Here is a 13,937-nt window from a genome sequence, read left to right as displayed (position 1 = left end):
ATTCATAGGCAGAGGAATGTTAGTGCGTAGGGAGTGAAGATAAGAGTGGTTCAGGTGTATGTGTGTGTGTTGTGAGATTCAGAAGGACGCGGCCCCTCTTTTTGTTAGGGAGCGCAGATAAAAGTGTCCAGCTCTCCTCTTCCTGCTTGTTCAGCTATTATCGCTGTGAGAAAGAATTTATAAAACAACAGAAACAGGTCTTGTAGTGGACAACAGTCTAAGTCATCAAAAGGTCATCATGCAGTATTCTATCATATGTAGACTTATATCATTAAAAGCTTATACTGACTACTTAAGTACAATTTTCTTTTGACATTCACACTACAAATAAAATGCGACAGCAAACGCTCTCCAGTGTGAACGCTCAAAGTGGCCCGCATGCGCAAAAGAAGATGTCACACACAACGCGCTCTGTTTGGACTCAGAGCAAACAATATTGTTTGACTGATGGCCCTTAATATAAAGACTTCGGACTTTACGTTTCCCAATTTTTGCTTTAAGTTATTTTGTTATTTACATAATAATGTAGATAACCTTCAAAGGGTAGTTGCAGATTTCGGTCAGAATCTGCAGATTATACAGTACAAATAAAATGTTCACATTTCTCCAACGTTGTCTTCCCAACAGTTTCACTAACACCTACACTGGATGGCCAGGAAGCGTTCGCGATGTCTTCTCGGGCGCTTCTCCGACGCTGATAATTGGTGTCTGTCTCGTGTCAGTGACGTAAAAGACGGATTTAATGCGACATGACCGTTCAAACAGCAGTCGCTTTCTAAAACATCGAATATGTATCGGATTCAGTACCACATACGAAAGTGACCCAGATCGGATTTGAAAATATCGGATTTGTGCCGTTCACACTGTCATACCATGATCGGATATGGGTCGCATAGGGTAAAAAAAAATCTGATTTGATGCGCTTTCGCCTGCAGTGTGAACGTAGCCTTTTTCTCTCCTCATTTTCTTTCGCCGAAAAATTGTTTTCTGCGGTGCCGTCTTGAAGCCGATGCTGCATTCACTTACACTCGGATATCTGACCTTCACTGTGAAAACATAATCGTACATTTGATATTTGATTGAATTTTATTGTTTTAGCTTCGGGGTGGCACCTGGGGTGGCCAGTATGGTTGGGGGGGTGGCCTGTGCCCCCCCAGGCCACCCCACTGGACACGCCACTGATTTAAAACAATCGTGCGTTTAAAACATACATACGTTTAAAAAGCCTGTAATTCTGTACACACCTTGTGCCTGTTAGAGAACTCGTTCCAGCTGTAAAAGCGGCAGTTTCTAAAGAAACGGGTCCTCTGCCGTTCTCCCGAACTCCTAAAAATTAAGCTTTTGTTTTAGGAAAAAAAATAGTTTGAATATCCTATAATATGTTAACATAACACATTTAAAAATACAATAATAGGTTTTGTTTTACTTACCGTTTACGATGTCCATGTTATAAAGAACGATGTTAGTGTTGATGATCGCAAAGAAAATGGTGTGCTCCGCAGCGGATCTTGATGCGTAAATGGCTAAGGATTTCGGGCTCTGAGCGTGTTTTATATAGGATGGGTGTTTCCAAAAAGAAGGTATGTCTCCAACCAATTCAAATGAGACCCTTCAGGGCTTTTGCCTTCTCAAGGAATTACAAATGAGCCGATACTTCAGACAATCGGCGGGGTCCCCGCTCGACTGCCACACCTTTTCCTAAGGAATTTCAAAAGAAATGATACCGGCCATTTTAAACAATAGGTTGGGCCCTTGTTCACATGGTACTCTCAACAACTAAGTGATACACCTATCTTTTACCTTTTCCTGAGGAATCACAACAATTAAATGATACCCGCAGTGGGCTTTTGCAATCCTGAACAATTTCAAACAATTAACCGGCTGTTTAAAAGACGGAGCAGGTCTGTGCGACTGGTTTTAGAAGTATCACTGCAGCGTTTATTTTCTAAAGGTCTGAATGTTATTTGCGACCATCTGTTGTGTTAAAAACTACTCTGAAACCATGAAACCCCTTACGGAAGAAATTCCCGTTTGATACGTTTTTAAATAAATAAAATGCTTGCATCACAGCATGCTGTGACATCAGAATCACAAAATGAGTGTGATTAAAACACAATTAGTTTGAAAGAGCGATATTGGCTGCTTTGGGGTAAAAGGTGACATTGTGTGCAACATGTTTTTTTTTTTTTTGTTGTTGTTTTTTTTTTATAAACCTGTCCCGTTTGGTTCTTTTGCCATCAGAATTATTGTCTAAAGGCGAAGAAAGATGCCCAACGGATTTACTTTACCAAATGGACCATCCCAGCCTTGCCGTAATGGTCCATTTGATTTACCTTTTATTGTTTATTTTATTTTATTTTATTTTTTTTACTTGCTAGATACGGGACAGGGGAAAAGAAAAGGGAGAAAGAAAGAGGGAAAAAAAAAAAAAAAAAAAAAAAAAAACAGCGGAGAAGAGGGACGGGGATAAAGGGCAAAAAACAAAAACCAACAAAATAAGCAGACAAAAAATACATATATCGATCACCTGGATCACCTGTTGAGAAAGAAAAAAGAAAACAAGCAGAAGAAAACGAGAGTAATAGAATAAACAACATCACAATGATATATGGGAATATAACACTAAATACTTAATATTAAACATTATTGTGCAGCACGTAAGATCGACAGCGCACAGTGTGCTTTGAGGTAGGAGCCAAAAAGGGTGTAGTTTGTGTGTGTGAGCACCTGTGTGTACACCTGTGAGCATGAGCGCGCTTGTATTTAAAAGGTTCCTTAATGTAATGATCTGCTAGAGGGTGTGGGGGGCCACAGTCCCATCCTCCAGGGCATGAAGCAGGTATGGAGGAGATCAAAACTCCAGACATCCAGAGGCCCCCAGAACACAAGAGACCAAGGAAGACCAACAGAGGGGCAGCCGCGCCACTGTCCCAGAAAGAGCTGAGGAGAGTCCCAGATGAGGGATCACTCAGCAGCCGCGGAGCAGAAGCCAGGGGGGGTTGCAGTGACGTGCCCGTGAGCTCCGCCGGCAGCCAGCTGTGCCTGAGTGACCGAGCCCCAGGCCGAGAGGCCGAGGGCACCCCACCCCCGAAGTGGCCCGAGCGAGCCCCAGGTTCCAGGCCCCGATAAGCAGCCATCAAGGAGTGAGCCGGTGTGTACCCGGACGCCCACCCCCGGACACAAAGAACCACCAACGCATCGATGTCTGAGGGCGTCTGCCACCGGCAGGGGAAGTGGTGGGGGGAGATAGGCCTCCAAACCTTGGAGGGCCTGAGATGTCCCCAGAGAGGTGGCGTCTGATACCCAACCTGACATATAGACACAGACATACAGGCACACTCAAATACAAACATCCATTCCCACCCTCATGCTCTCATAGGCAATTACTCCACACTCAACCAACGTGGAGACAGACATAAAGAGACGCTGTACACACAATCACACTCCCCAAGCGTACTCTAAGAACCGGGTCTAGGTACCCTTGCCCCTGGAGGGGGAAACTGCACCCAGACCCAGGTGGTGTTACCCTTTTCCCTGCAGTGGGGAGAAGCAGACTGCCCCGACTCCGCAGCAGCAGGGAGGCCCCACACACCAGACCCCAGTCGGACGGCCAACTCCTCCTCCTAGCCCACCCGCTCCAGCAGGCCGCAGAGACCGGGGGTGTGAGAAGACTCCAAACCTCCCTCTACCCGCTCATATGTAGTGTTGATGTATATGTGTTCTAAGGTGCAATTAAAACCCAGGAGGGCATGGAGCTACCTGCCAGAGAGCAGCAGGTAAGCGCATAGCCCCTCCTGATAGCCCTCAATGTCTACGTGTATTTAAAATTGAGAGGTGGGCAACGACGCCAGGGGTGAGGTGTACACCCTGATGGTAATTTGGAGTCCGTGTTGTGAGCCCACCCCCAAGATCCTATATGTATGTGTTATGAGAGTGTGAGTAATGTGAATGTCTAAGTTGTGAGATAAAATTGAGGCAGAGGCAGCCACAAGGGGACAGAGGGGGGGATGCCTCCTCTGCACCCTGGTGACACACCCCTACCCCAAGGCCCTGCATGTGTGGGTGATTGTGGTGGAGCGGGAAGAGGGAGGCAGCTGGAGATGGGGAGGGAAGGAAGGGAGGGGCAAGTGACCCCTCCCTGGGGCCAGCTCCCCCGCTGACCCCAGTAGGCACCCCCATGCTCTGCAACCCGCCAGGGAAAGGGGGCCCAGGCCCATCCGGACCAGGGCCCAGTGCAGCAGCGCCGCCCGGCCCCACAGAGCCCGGGACAGCCCACCCGACCCCACTACAGAGAAAACTGCACCCACCCCATCATCCACTCATCTTCCAGACTACACAAGACAATAGACGCTGAGATCTTCCTCCACCTCTCCTATATCTCCCCCTCCTGCAGAGAGAATTCCTGAGAAGAGGAAAGCTCCTGCAAGATGTGACAACCTCCCCCACCAGTTGAAGAGTCCCCCAGGTGGCTCGATGCACTGGCGGCGCCCTGCGCCAGGACTGGGCCCCCATATACCCACCCGCCCACAACCCCAGCAACACACCAACCAGGACCTGAGCCCCCGAGGCCCGGCCAGGGCCCCAGCCCAGAGACGGAGCGCCCCCAGAACCTCACGCCCGTCCCGGACCCACCCAGGGGCAGCCAGGCTACCAGGTCAGTAACCCACGTCCGTCAGCACAGACCCTCCCCTAGCCCCGCTGCACGCAGCCACGAGGAAACCGTCACCTAAGAGCCAACAGAGCCCTTAATTGGCCATGACCGCTACCCCGGGTTGAGCCCCCCAAGGAAGATGCTCCTGGGGAACCCCCCGACGCCCTAAGCCTGTCCCTACCCCCACACCAATCACAACAGTGAAGGTGGGACCAAACTATGACCCCCCCCCACCCCCACTAGGTGATGGAGCTGATCAAAGGAGCCCAGAGCAATTGATCTGATGTGGTGGCAGAGGCTGTATCAAGACTAATGTAATCTAATAGATAATTTCTATATTGGTTAGAATTAAGATTATTTTTATTTTTCCAGTTCATGAGGATTGTTTTCTTGGCTATGCATAGGGCAGTGAAAACCATATGGGCTATATTCTTTTCTGAAGTGACATTATCTAAGCTGCCCAACAAACACACTAAAGGGGAAGTTGGAATGTTACATTTCAGACACTTCGATAAGTCTTCACATATCTCACGCCAAAACTTCTGAACTGGTGGACAGAACCAAAGAGCGTGGATATAATTGTCCGGTGAATTGGTTTGGCAGTGTGAGCAGTTGTTGGTAGACATAAAGCCCATCTTGAACATCCGATGACCTGTATAGTGCATTCTATGTAGTATTTTGTATTGAATTAATTGAAGACTGGGATTTCTAATTAGATGAAAGGTTTTTAAGCAAATCTGAGACCAGAAGTTTTGGTCTAAGTTAACTGATAAATCCGCTTCCCATTTTGCAATAGGAAGTGATATGGATTCATCTGTTTTAGAAAGCATTCTGTATATTTTGGATAGTAATTTGGGGGTTTTAAGAGTAAAAAACTGATCCACACTTGGTGGTGTTTGTAGTTCAACTTGACCCGGTTTAAATTTCTTTTTTATTATGGATTTAATTTGTTGATATTCTAAAAATCTTTTCTTGTTGATCCCATATTGTGTAACTAATCTGTCAAATGAAATAAATTCTGTTCCTTCTAGTATATGTTCTAAATATTTGATTCCTTTACCACTCCAATCTGAAAAGTTTATCATATTATTGTTTTGTAATATGTCAGGGTTGTTCCAGATAGGTGTACGTTTGCATGGGATTAATGAAGACTCTGTCAACTTCAGAAACTCCCACCATGCTGTCAGAGAAGAGCTGATGTTGACGCTTTTGAAGCATTCATGTCGTTGGATATTTGAGCTGATAAATGGTAGATCTGAAATCTCTAGATTATTGCAAAGTGCTTGTTCTACATCTAGCCAAGGTTCATCTAAGAGGGTATTGTTGGGAAATCAGTTTTACACCCGGTTCTTTTTTATTCCTCGGGCCTCCAGAGATGGCACCGGACCCAGTAGTCATTTTTACAAAATCTTTATTCATCTTTATTCATCTTCATTTAAGCATGCACTTCTAGAAGGGAAGACGAGGCCAGTGTCCCTCTGCAACAATCTTCACCCCTTTGTTAGTCACAGCCAGCTTTATAGAGACGACCCTATCATAAATCCCCCACAGTGTGCTGCAAACTCTGTGTCTGTGTCTATGTGCACGAGCACGTGAGTGCGTGTGTGTGCGCGTACCCGTATGTCTATGTGAGTGCTCGTGAGTGAGTGTGCATGTGGATGTGTGAGTGTAACAGTTTAAGCACTGTGTGTGTGTGTCTCTGCGTACTAACCCGGTCATAAAAGTCCATCTCCCTTCCAGACCACAGTTATCAAGTTACAAACTTTGAGACCCCCACACAGGTATCCTCTGGGGAATTTCCACTTAACATTAACTCCTTTCTGTCTTAGCTTCACAATTCAAACTCTCCTAAGTTCATTACACAGTCAGGCCTTTATTTATATCCAGGGCAGTGTCAGTGTCTCTACAATAATTCTACATTCTATCTTAACACATTTCTAAACTCTTAAAACAAGCTAAACATTCCTACATGTCTAAACTCTAAAATAAGCTAAACATTTCTACAGTATGTTTTACCCATCCTGAGATAAACTGAAGCCTGTTGGCTAAGAAGTAGTGCTGAAAGTTAGGTAGTTCTAATCCTCCTTTATCCTTGGTTTTGGTGTTTTTAAGCTTATATGTGGGGGTTTATCTTTCCAAAGGAATTTGGACATATATGAATCTAGAGATCTGAACCAATCTTGCAGAGGTTTAGTTGGGATCATTGAGAATAAATAATTTATTTTTGGTAATACCATCATTTTTATAGCGGCAGCCCTTCCCATGAGTGATATGGGTAGACATTTCCACCTAGCCAGATCACCTTCTACTTTCTTTAAAAGTGGGATATGGTTTAATTTAGTTAGATCTGCAAGCTTGGGAGAAACATTAATACCTAAATATTTTATATTTCCCGATTGCAGTGGAGTAGAAGAGGAATTATGGAAGGAGCAATTAATCGGAAGGACTGTAGATTTTGACCAGTTAATTGAGTAATCTGATATTCTTGCAAAAGAGTTTATCAATTCAGTCACCCCAGAGATATTGGTTTGTGAATTTTGGAGAAAGAGTAACACATCATCTGCATAAAGGCTGATTTTATGTTCCACGTTCTTGCATTTTATGCCCTTAATTACTGAATTCTGTCTAATTGCTGCTGCTAGTGGTTCGATAAAAATTGCAAACAGTGAAGGGGAGAGTGGGCATCCCTGCCTGGTGCCCCTCAGAAGACAGAAGCTGGAGGATGTTTGGTCATTTGTTCTGACACAAGCTGTTGGGGAATTATATAATATTTTTAACCAGTTGATGAAAGAAGATCCAAAACCAAATTTGTGTAAAGTTCTGCATCTAAAGAAAATATTATAGTTTCAAGGTTTTTACTGTATGAGTAGTCTATCAAATTAAGTAATCTACGTGTATTTGTTGATGAGTGCCTACCTTTTATGAAACCAGTTTGGTCAGGATGAATTAAGAGGGGGGTTATTTTCTCTAGTCTCTTCGAGAGAGCTTTGCAGATTATTTTAAGGTCTACATTTATAAGGGATATTGGACGATAGCTTGAGGGATATACAGGGTCTTTGCCTGGTTTTAGCAGGAGATTAATGTTTGCAGAATTCATATTTGATGGAAGTCTGCCATTTTCTTTGATTTCCAACAACGTTCTGTAAAAAACTGGTGCTAGAATCGTCCAGAATTCTTTGTAGAATTCTGCAGGAAAGCCGTCTGGACCTGGAGCCTTATTATTGGGCATACTTATCAGGGCTTCCTGGACTTCACCTGATGTCAGTGGCGAATCCAGTGCAATTGCTTGAGAGTCTAATAATTTTGGGAGAGTTATGTTGTCTAAAAACTGATCAATTTCCTTTTTAGATGGGTTTAGTTGTGGTGAATACAACACTTTATAGAAATCCCTGAAAATGTTTATTTGTTTCGGTTCATATATTGTGTTCCCAGATGAGTCTTGAACAGCACATATAGTTGTTTTTTCTTTATTTATTTTTAGCTGGTTTGCTAGAAATTGACCGGATTTATTACTATGTTCATAATTTTGTAAGCGTAGTCTTTGTACTAAGAATTTTGTTTTTTATCAATTATCTCATTTAATTCTAGTTTTGTTTTGCGTATTTTGTTCAATGTTTCCTGATCTTGGTGGGACGCATAGGCTTCTTCTAGTGATTTGATGGTTTTTTCTAATTCCTGAATATTTTTGTTTTCTTTTTTCTTTTTATGTGATGAGAAAGAAATTATTTTACCTCTCATCACAGCTTTCCCTGCTTCCCATAAAACAGAAGCTGATGTTCCGGGAGTGTCATTAAAGTCTAAATATGAAGTCCACTCTTTTTTAAAATATTTAATAAAGTCTTCATCTTTAAGCAGTGATGTATTAAATCTCCAGTTTTTACTTGGCGTAGTATTATTCTTGTGCATTAGTGTTAAAGATACAGGAGCATGATCGCTGACAGCTATAGGGTGAATCTCAGTGTCTGAAATGTCACTCAGCAGTGAGCTGCTGACCAAAAAATAATCCAGACGAGAGTAGGAGTGATGAACATGTGAGAAAAAAGTATATTCCTTACTGGTGGGGTGAAGGGAGCGCCATGCATCGCAAAGACCAAAGTCGCTCATATACTGTTTGATTATATTTGTGGGCTGCCAATTACGCTGAGTTCCTGCTGTATTGAGCCTATCCATTTCTTCATTTAGTCCAAGGTTGAGGTCGCCTCCAAGAACAAGTGTGCCATCTAAGTGTTCAGAGAGTGCACTGAAAAAAACGTGAAAGAATGAGGGATCATCAACATTTGGACCATATACACTTACAATACATAGCTTTTTATCAAGTATAGATAGTTTAATGATTAAGAATCTACCCTCTGGATCTATAACTGTATCGAGTACTGTGAAATTAATATTTTTATGTATTAAAATTGCTACTCCCCTTTGTCTAAAATTATAACAAGCTCAGAACACATTAGGAAACTCAGGTGTTTTAAGTTCATTCCAACCTCTAAGAGGTCTATGGGTCTCTTGTAAAAGGACAACATCTGCCTGTAGTTTTTTGAGTTGGTTAAATATTTTTAACCTCTTTTCTCTGGGGCCAGCTCCATTTACATTCCATGTAACGAATCTTAGTGCACCCATAGATGTGTGTGTATAACTAGGGGTGTACGCTGTGTGTGTCACTTAGACAGGTGGGGAGAATACATCACTTGTTCATAAATAAAGAGAGGGAGAGAGAGAAAGAATGTGTGGTGAGATGCTCCCCGAGTCTGACTATGTGTTTGCATATTTACTAATATGAGTACGCTTGGCTTAAGTGTGTGTATCCTGTAGGTCTGTGTGCGCTGTCTGACTGATGTAAATGTGCTGCCGTTGAGCGCATGACTGTGCGTGATCGTGCTGTGCGTATGTGTCGAAATAAAGGATGTTGTTTGTGGATGAGTGTGGAAGCAGGTGATCAAAGCAGTGAAAGAAAGAAAAAAGAAAGAAAGAAACCAAGGACAAGGGTGAGCAGCATAAAAACAAGAGGAGGAAAAAGAGAGAAGAAAAAACGAGAAGAAAAAAAAAAACTCGGAAACATTCCAATCAAACCATTGATGGAGAGTGACGGTGTTAATTCTGCTATGATATCACACTTAAGATGTGATTTGATACTAGTAAGTTAAACAGATGTTAATGCAAGTTAGTGTGAGTGGATGGGAAAAGGGTGTAGCGGATTCTTATCTGGTGTGAAGTTAATACAGCCACGGAGTGATGTCGGGGTCGCGGAAAAGCTGTCCGTCCACGTACAGCCGGTCCACAGCGATGACAGCGCGGGAGCCCTTCTGGATGAAGCCGCGTCGGATTGGGAAGAGGACCCTGCGTCGTTCCAGGATCTCTTTGGGGAACTGGTCGTTCACGCTGAAGTCCGTTCCTTTTAATTCCCTGCCGTGGCTTTTCACAAGTTCCTTTTGTTTGTAGTGGCCGAATTTGGCCACGATAGGATGTGGTCTCCCGGCCGCAGCCCGAATGGGGCCGAGGCGATGCACCCTATCGAGGACGATGTTCTTCACCGTGTCCTCCGGCAGCTTCAGGTGGGTTTTGATGAAGCTTTTTACCGTGGTCTCCGCGTCCTCTCCAGCGGCTTCTGGAATACCAGAAAATACCAGATTATCACGCATGCTACGAGCTTGTAGATCAATAACTGTTTCTTTTATTTTTTTATTTTCTCTATTGAGCTGGGTAACATTTTCTGTGAGACATTTCACCGACTCCCTTAGCGTGGCATTTTCAGCAGCGAGCGTTTCCACCTGCTGCTGGCTGAACTCCAGGGATTCTCGCAAGCATTTCAATTCCCGGTGGAGAATCTCCACCAAGGACAGCCTTGCGTCGAAACTGGACAATCGCTTGTCGATTGACTCCAGTATGTCGGCAATATCTTTGCCGGCTGGCGATGTTGTGCCGGGGGAATCTGCCTGGCGAAGTCTTTTCGACGATGGCGTCTCAGATTTGGCCGGGGAAGCTGCACACTGGGCCTTCTTCATCACGAGATCCTGAAAGCACTGATCAATGTAATCTTGGAGAGCCTCTAAACTCTCCCCGTTGTTCTCCAGGGTGTTGGAGATTATTTAGACAAATATTGTTAGTTATAAGACAATTGATAAGTGTATTTGGTAATACTGAAGCTTAAAGGAATATGTTCAAATCTAAACTACCATTTGCTTTAATTTTCCGCCAAAATCTCCGGCGTCTGACGTCAGTTACAACATGAGTCGCTTACCTTGTCCGTCACTTCCGTCACTTACCTCCCTCACTCCTCAAGTCTCCTCCAGCAGTCCATTTCACCTCTACACCACACCTCACCTCTACACCACACCTGCATAACTAAATGTTGAGACACGCCAAAGCGATAAAAATAGTTTAATTAAAAACCCTATGGTTTGATTAAATTAAAACCCAGTTAAAAACACATGAACTCATGTAACCCCTCTGATGCCCTGTGTGTTTCCACACATGAACTCGCATACCCCCGAGCACACCTGAACGTGCATGCGCACACGCACGAAACCGGTCAAACAGGTTGTCAAACCGGTTTGGTTAGTCCATATTGGACTAATGCCATCGTATTACTACTGTTACCCACCAGCTCGATAGCTAGCTGGGAGCTCAAACGTCACTAGAGCCAGCGAGAATGGCACGGCATTTTCAGATCACCGCGATCTTTCGCTACTCAAGTTAAATGTGATATATAAGTCACTTAGATAACTTAAAAATGATATTGTTTGGCTTTTTTTGTGTGTGTTTTACTTGTTCATGAGTAAATCGGTTTGGCTGAGATTAAAGTTATTGTATTGTGTGATACCACTGATTTCCTTTCTGATCTGATACCAAGTAAAATTCAGGGTGGCATCGACGATACTGATCCCATACCGATACTCTGTACAAAAACTTAATGTTTCATTGTATTTCATAATACAATATATAATTGTATTATGTAATTGTAATAATAATATAGCTTCATAATGATTACAGGACATCAGACTACTTGTTCTTATTGCTTAATTAAAAACCTGAAGTTGTGCACTATTTGAGCATGTTGCCTGCCTGCAGCACTAAAGGACTCCGCGAGAGACGTCTGTCTCACCCTAGCAGCACCTGTCCCTCTCCTCCTCTTCAATTCACCTCAACATAAGCTCATCATATTCTGTGATATCATTTACTCCAAGGTGTTTGACGAGGTTAGTGGTGTTGCCACAAAACCTCACTGTCTTGCCACATGTATCCCAAACCGCATTTTGGCTGTGTAGGTAAAATACGTCCACACATGACTCCGTTTACGCTCAGCCATTGTTGTGAGTGCGAACGCCAGGGGCTACGACACATTTATACAACCGTATTTCGCATATGACTATGAAAGGCGTAAGAGGAAGTAGTTCTCTCCAATTTAGACGATCCAAATGATATAGTTCCAACAGGAACACAGTGGAAAGACACTGTGTTCCTGTCAATGAAAAACTACAAATTTACCCCAAAGTACTAAAATATTGATATTTTAATATGAGAATCGATTCTTGAACATAAATTACTGGTATCGGAAGAATCGAGTGAGCTTTTGCAGCGTTTTTCTTATTGCTGGTGTTTCCTTAAGTTGCAGTCCGTTTGGCCTCCCAGGGCCACCGTATCAGAGAGCCAGAGACCTGGATTGCAGGTCATCATTTTATTGTTACATGCCATAAAATACCTGTATTATGTCCTAAAGCCTCTGTAACACAGGATTCTATTATCTGTGGGTCCACCTTGGTACACGTCTTGACACACCTTATCAGATACATACCATTTACAGACATGAAAATTGTGCAGCTGATGCTGCAGGTGTTTAAAATGGTCATACCCAGGCATACTTGGGATAAGATAAACAATATAAAAAAGTACACCTGCTGTAATAAGCAGAATCCAGCAATCATTAACATTTAAAGACAGAAACCTGTAACCGCCTAATTCACACTACCTCATTGCTTTCTTTACTGCCACCTTCACTTCCTGCTCTTCCGTCAGTGTCCACATATACTACCATTTTGATCCATGCAGTGAGAAACCACAGAAGCCTTTCTCCTTGTTGTGAGTAAACTTCTTCTGCATCATTTTTACTCCGGGGGCAGAAACAGCACAAATAAGATTGTTATTTGTTTGTTTATTTCTCATTAAAAAGCTTTGAAATTGAATGCATTAGCACTTATACAAAATAATTATGATTTAAAAATGCTCCATGCAGTTTTTATTTACTTTAAAAACTTTTATTATTTTACTTATTTTCAATATTTGAATGGATTGTAGTGGAAATTCAAAAAACAAATCCTCAGTCAAATTGAAAGGTTCTGCCCCCCAGTCTTTGGTCGTGTACTTGAAACACCTAACAAATTCTGAGTCTGTGAATCGATAAGACGAGCAGCAGTGTGGTTTATAAGAAGCTGGGATAAATAATCTGGGACCTGGCCATTTAGTGCTCTGTATGTGCAAACAAATCCTAAAATCTATTGGGAGCCAATGCAAAGAATGTAAAGTAGGAGTAATGTGATTGCAATTTGCAATGATTTATTTTTTTTACTTGTTATTAAGAAAAGGTTTTACAGTCTTATGTAACAGTCTTTTGCCTTCCTTTGTCTGTTGGCTGTAACTTTTAGGACAGTTAACGGTTGAACTGCTGTGTCTGGTAGTCCAGACAGTAGGTGATAGTAGTGGGGAGAATAATCAGAAAAGTACATGAGAACCAACGGGTCATAAACTTGCAAATGTGCTGGTACTCTATCCTCTCATTTAAATATGGAAAATTAATACTCAAACATACAACACAGCAGCAGTCAGTAAGGATCCATTTGTTTATTTACATTTTAATTCAACAACTGTTCATAGAACTGTACTTTGCACATTCTTACAACAATGTTGAGATTTTATGTTTGTATTTATATGTTTATATTTATTTATATTCTTAAATTTGATCCTTAAACTCATATTTCTTAAGTGAACCCTGAAAGCAGTGTTGCTATTATTGATTATATTAGATCAATTGCTTTACATCAGATGTACAACCTGAATCTGCGTGCGGCAAATGGCAACATAGATTCTGTTACGTGTTTTTAGAGGAAATACTGAATGCCTACAGACTCCAAACCCAACTTGTGGACTAACTTATATTATGTAGTAAAACACAAAAGAAGAAATGTTGATGCTGAATATATAACTTAAAGCTTCAATTGTAGAGAAAACATTTGAGACAGACAGACCAACAAATGTTATCCTCTTTATCCTCCTAAGACCCGAACTCCTTCATGGC

Source organism: Pelmatolapia mariae, linkage group LG17, assembly GCF_036321145.2.
Source record: "Pelmatolapia mariae isolate MD_Pm_ZW linkage group LG17, Pm_UMD_F_2, whole genome shotgun sequence".
NCBI classification, from domain to species: domain Eukaryota; kingdom Metazoa; phylum Chordata; class Actinopteri; order Cichliformes; family Cichlidae; genus Pelmatolapia; species Pelmatolapia mariae.
This window is presented reverse-complemented; position numbering follows the sequence as displayed.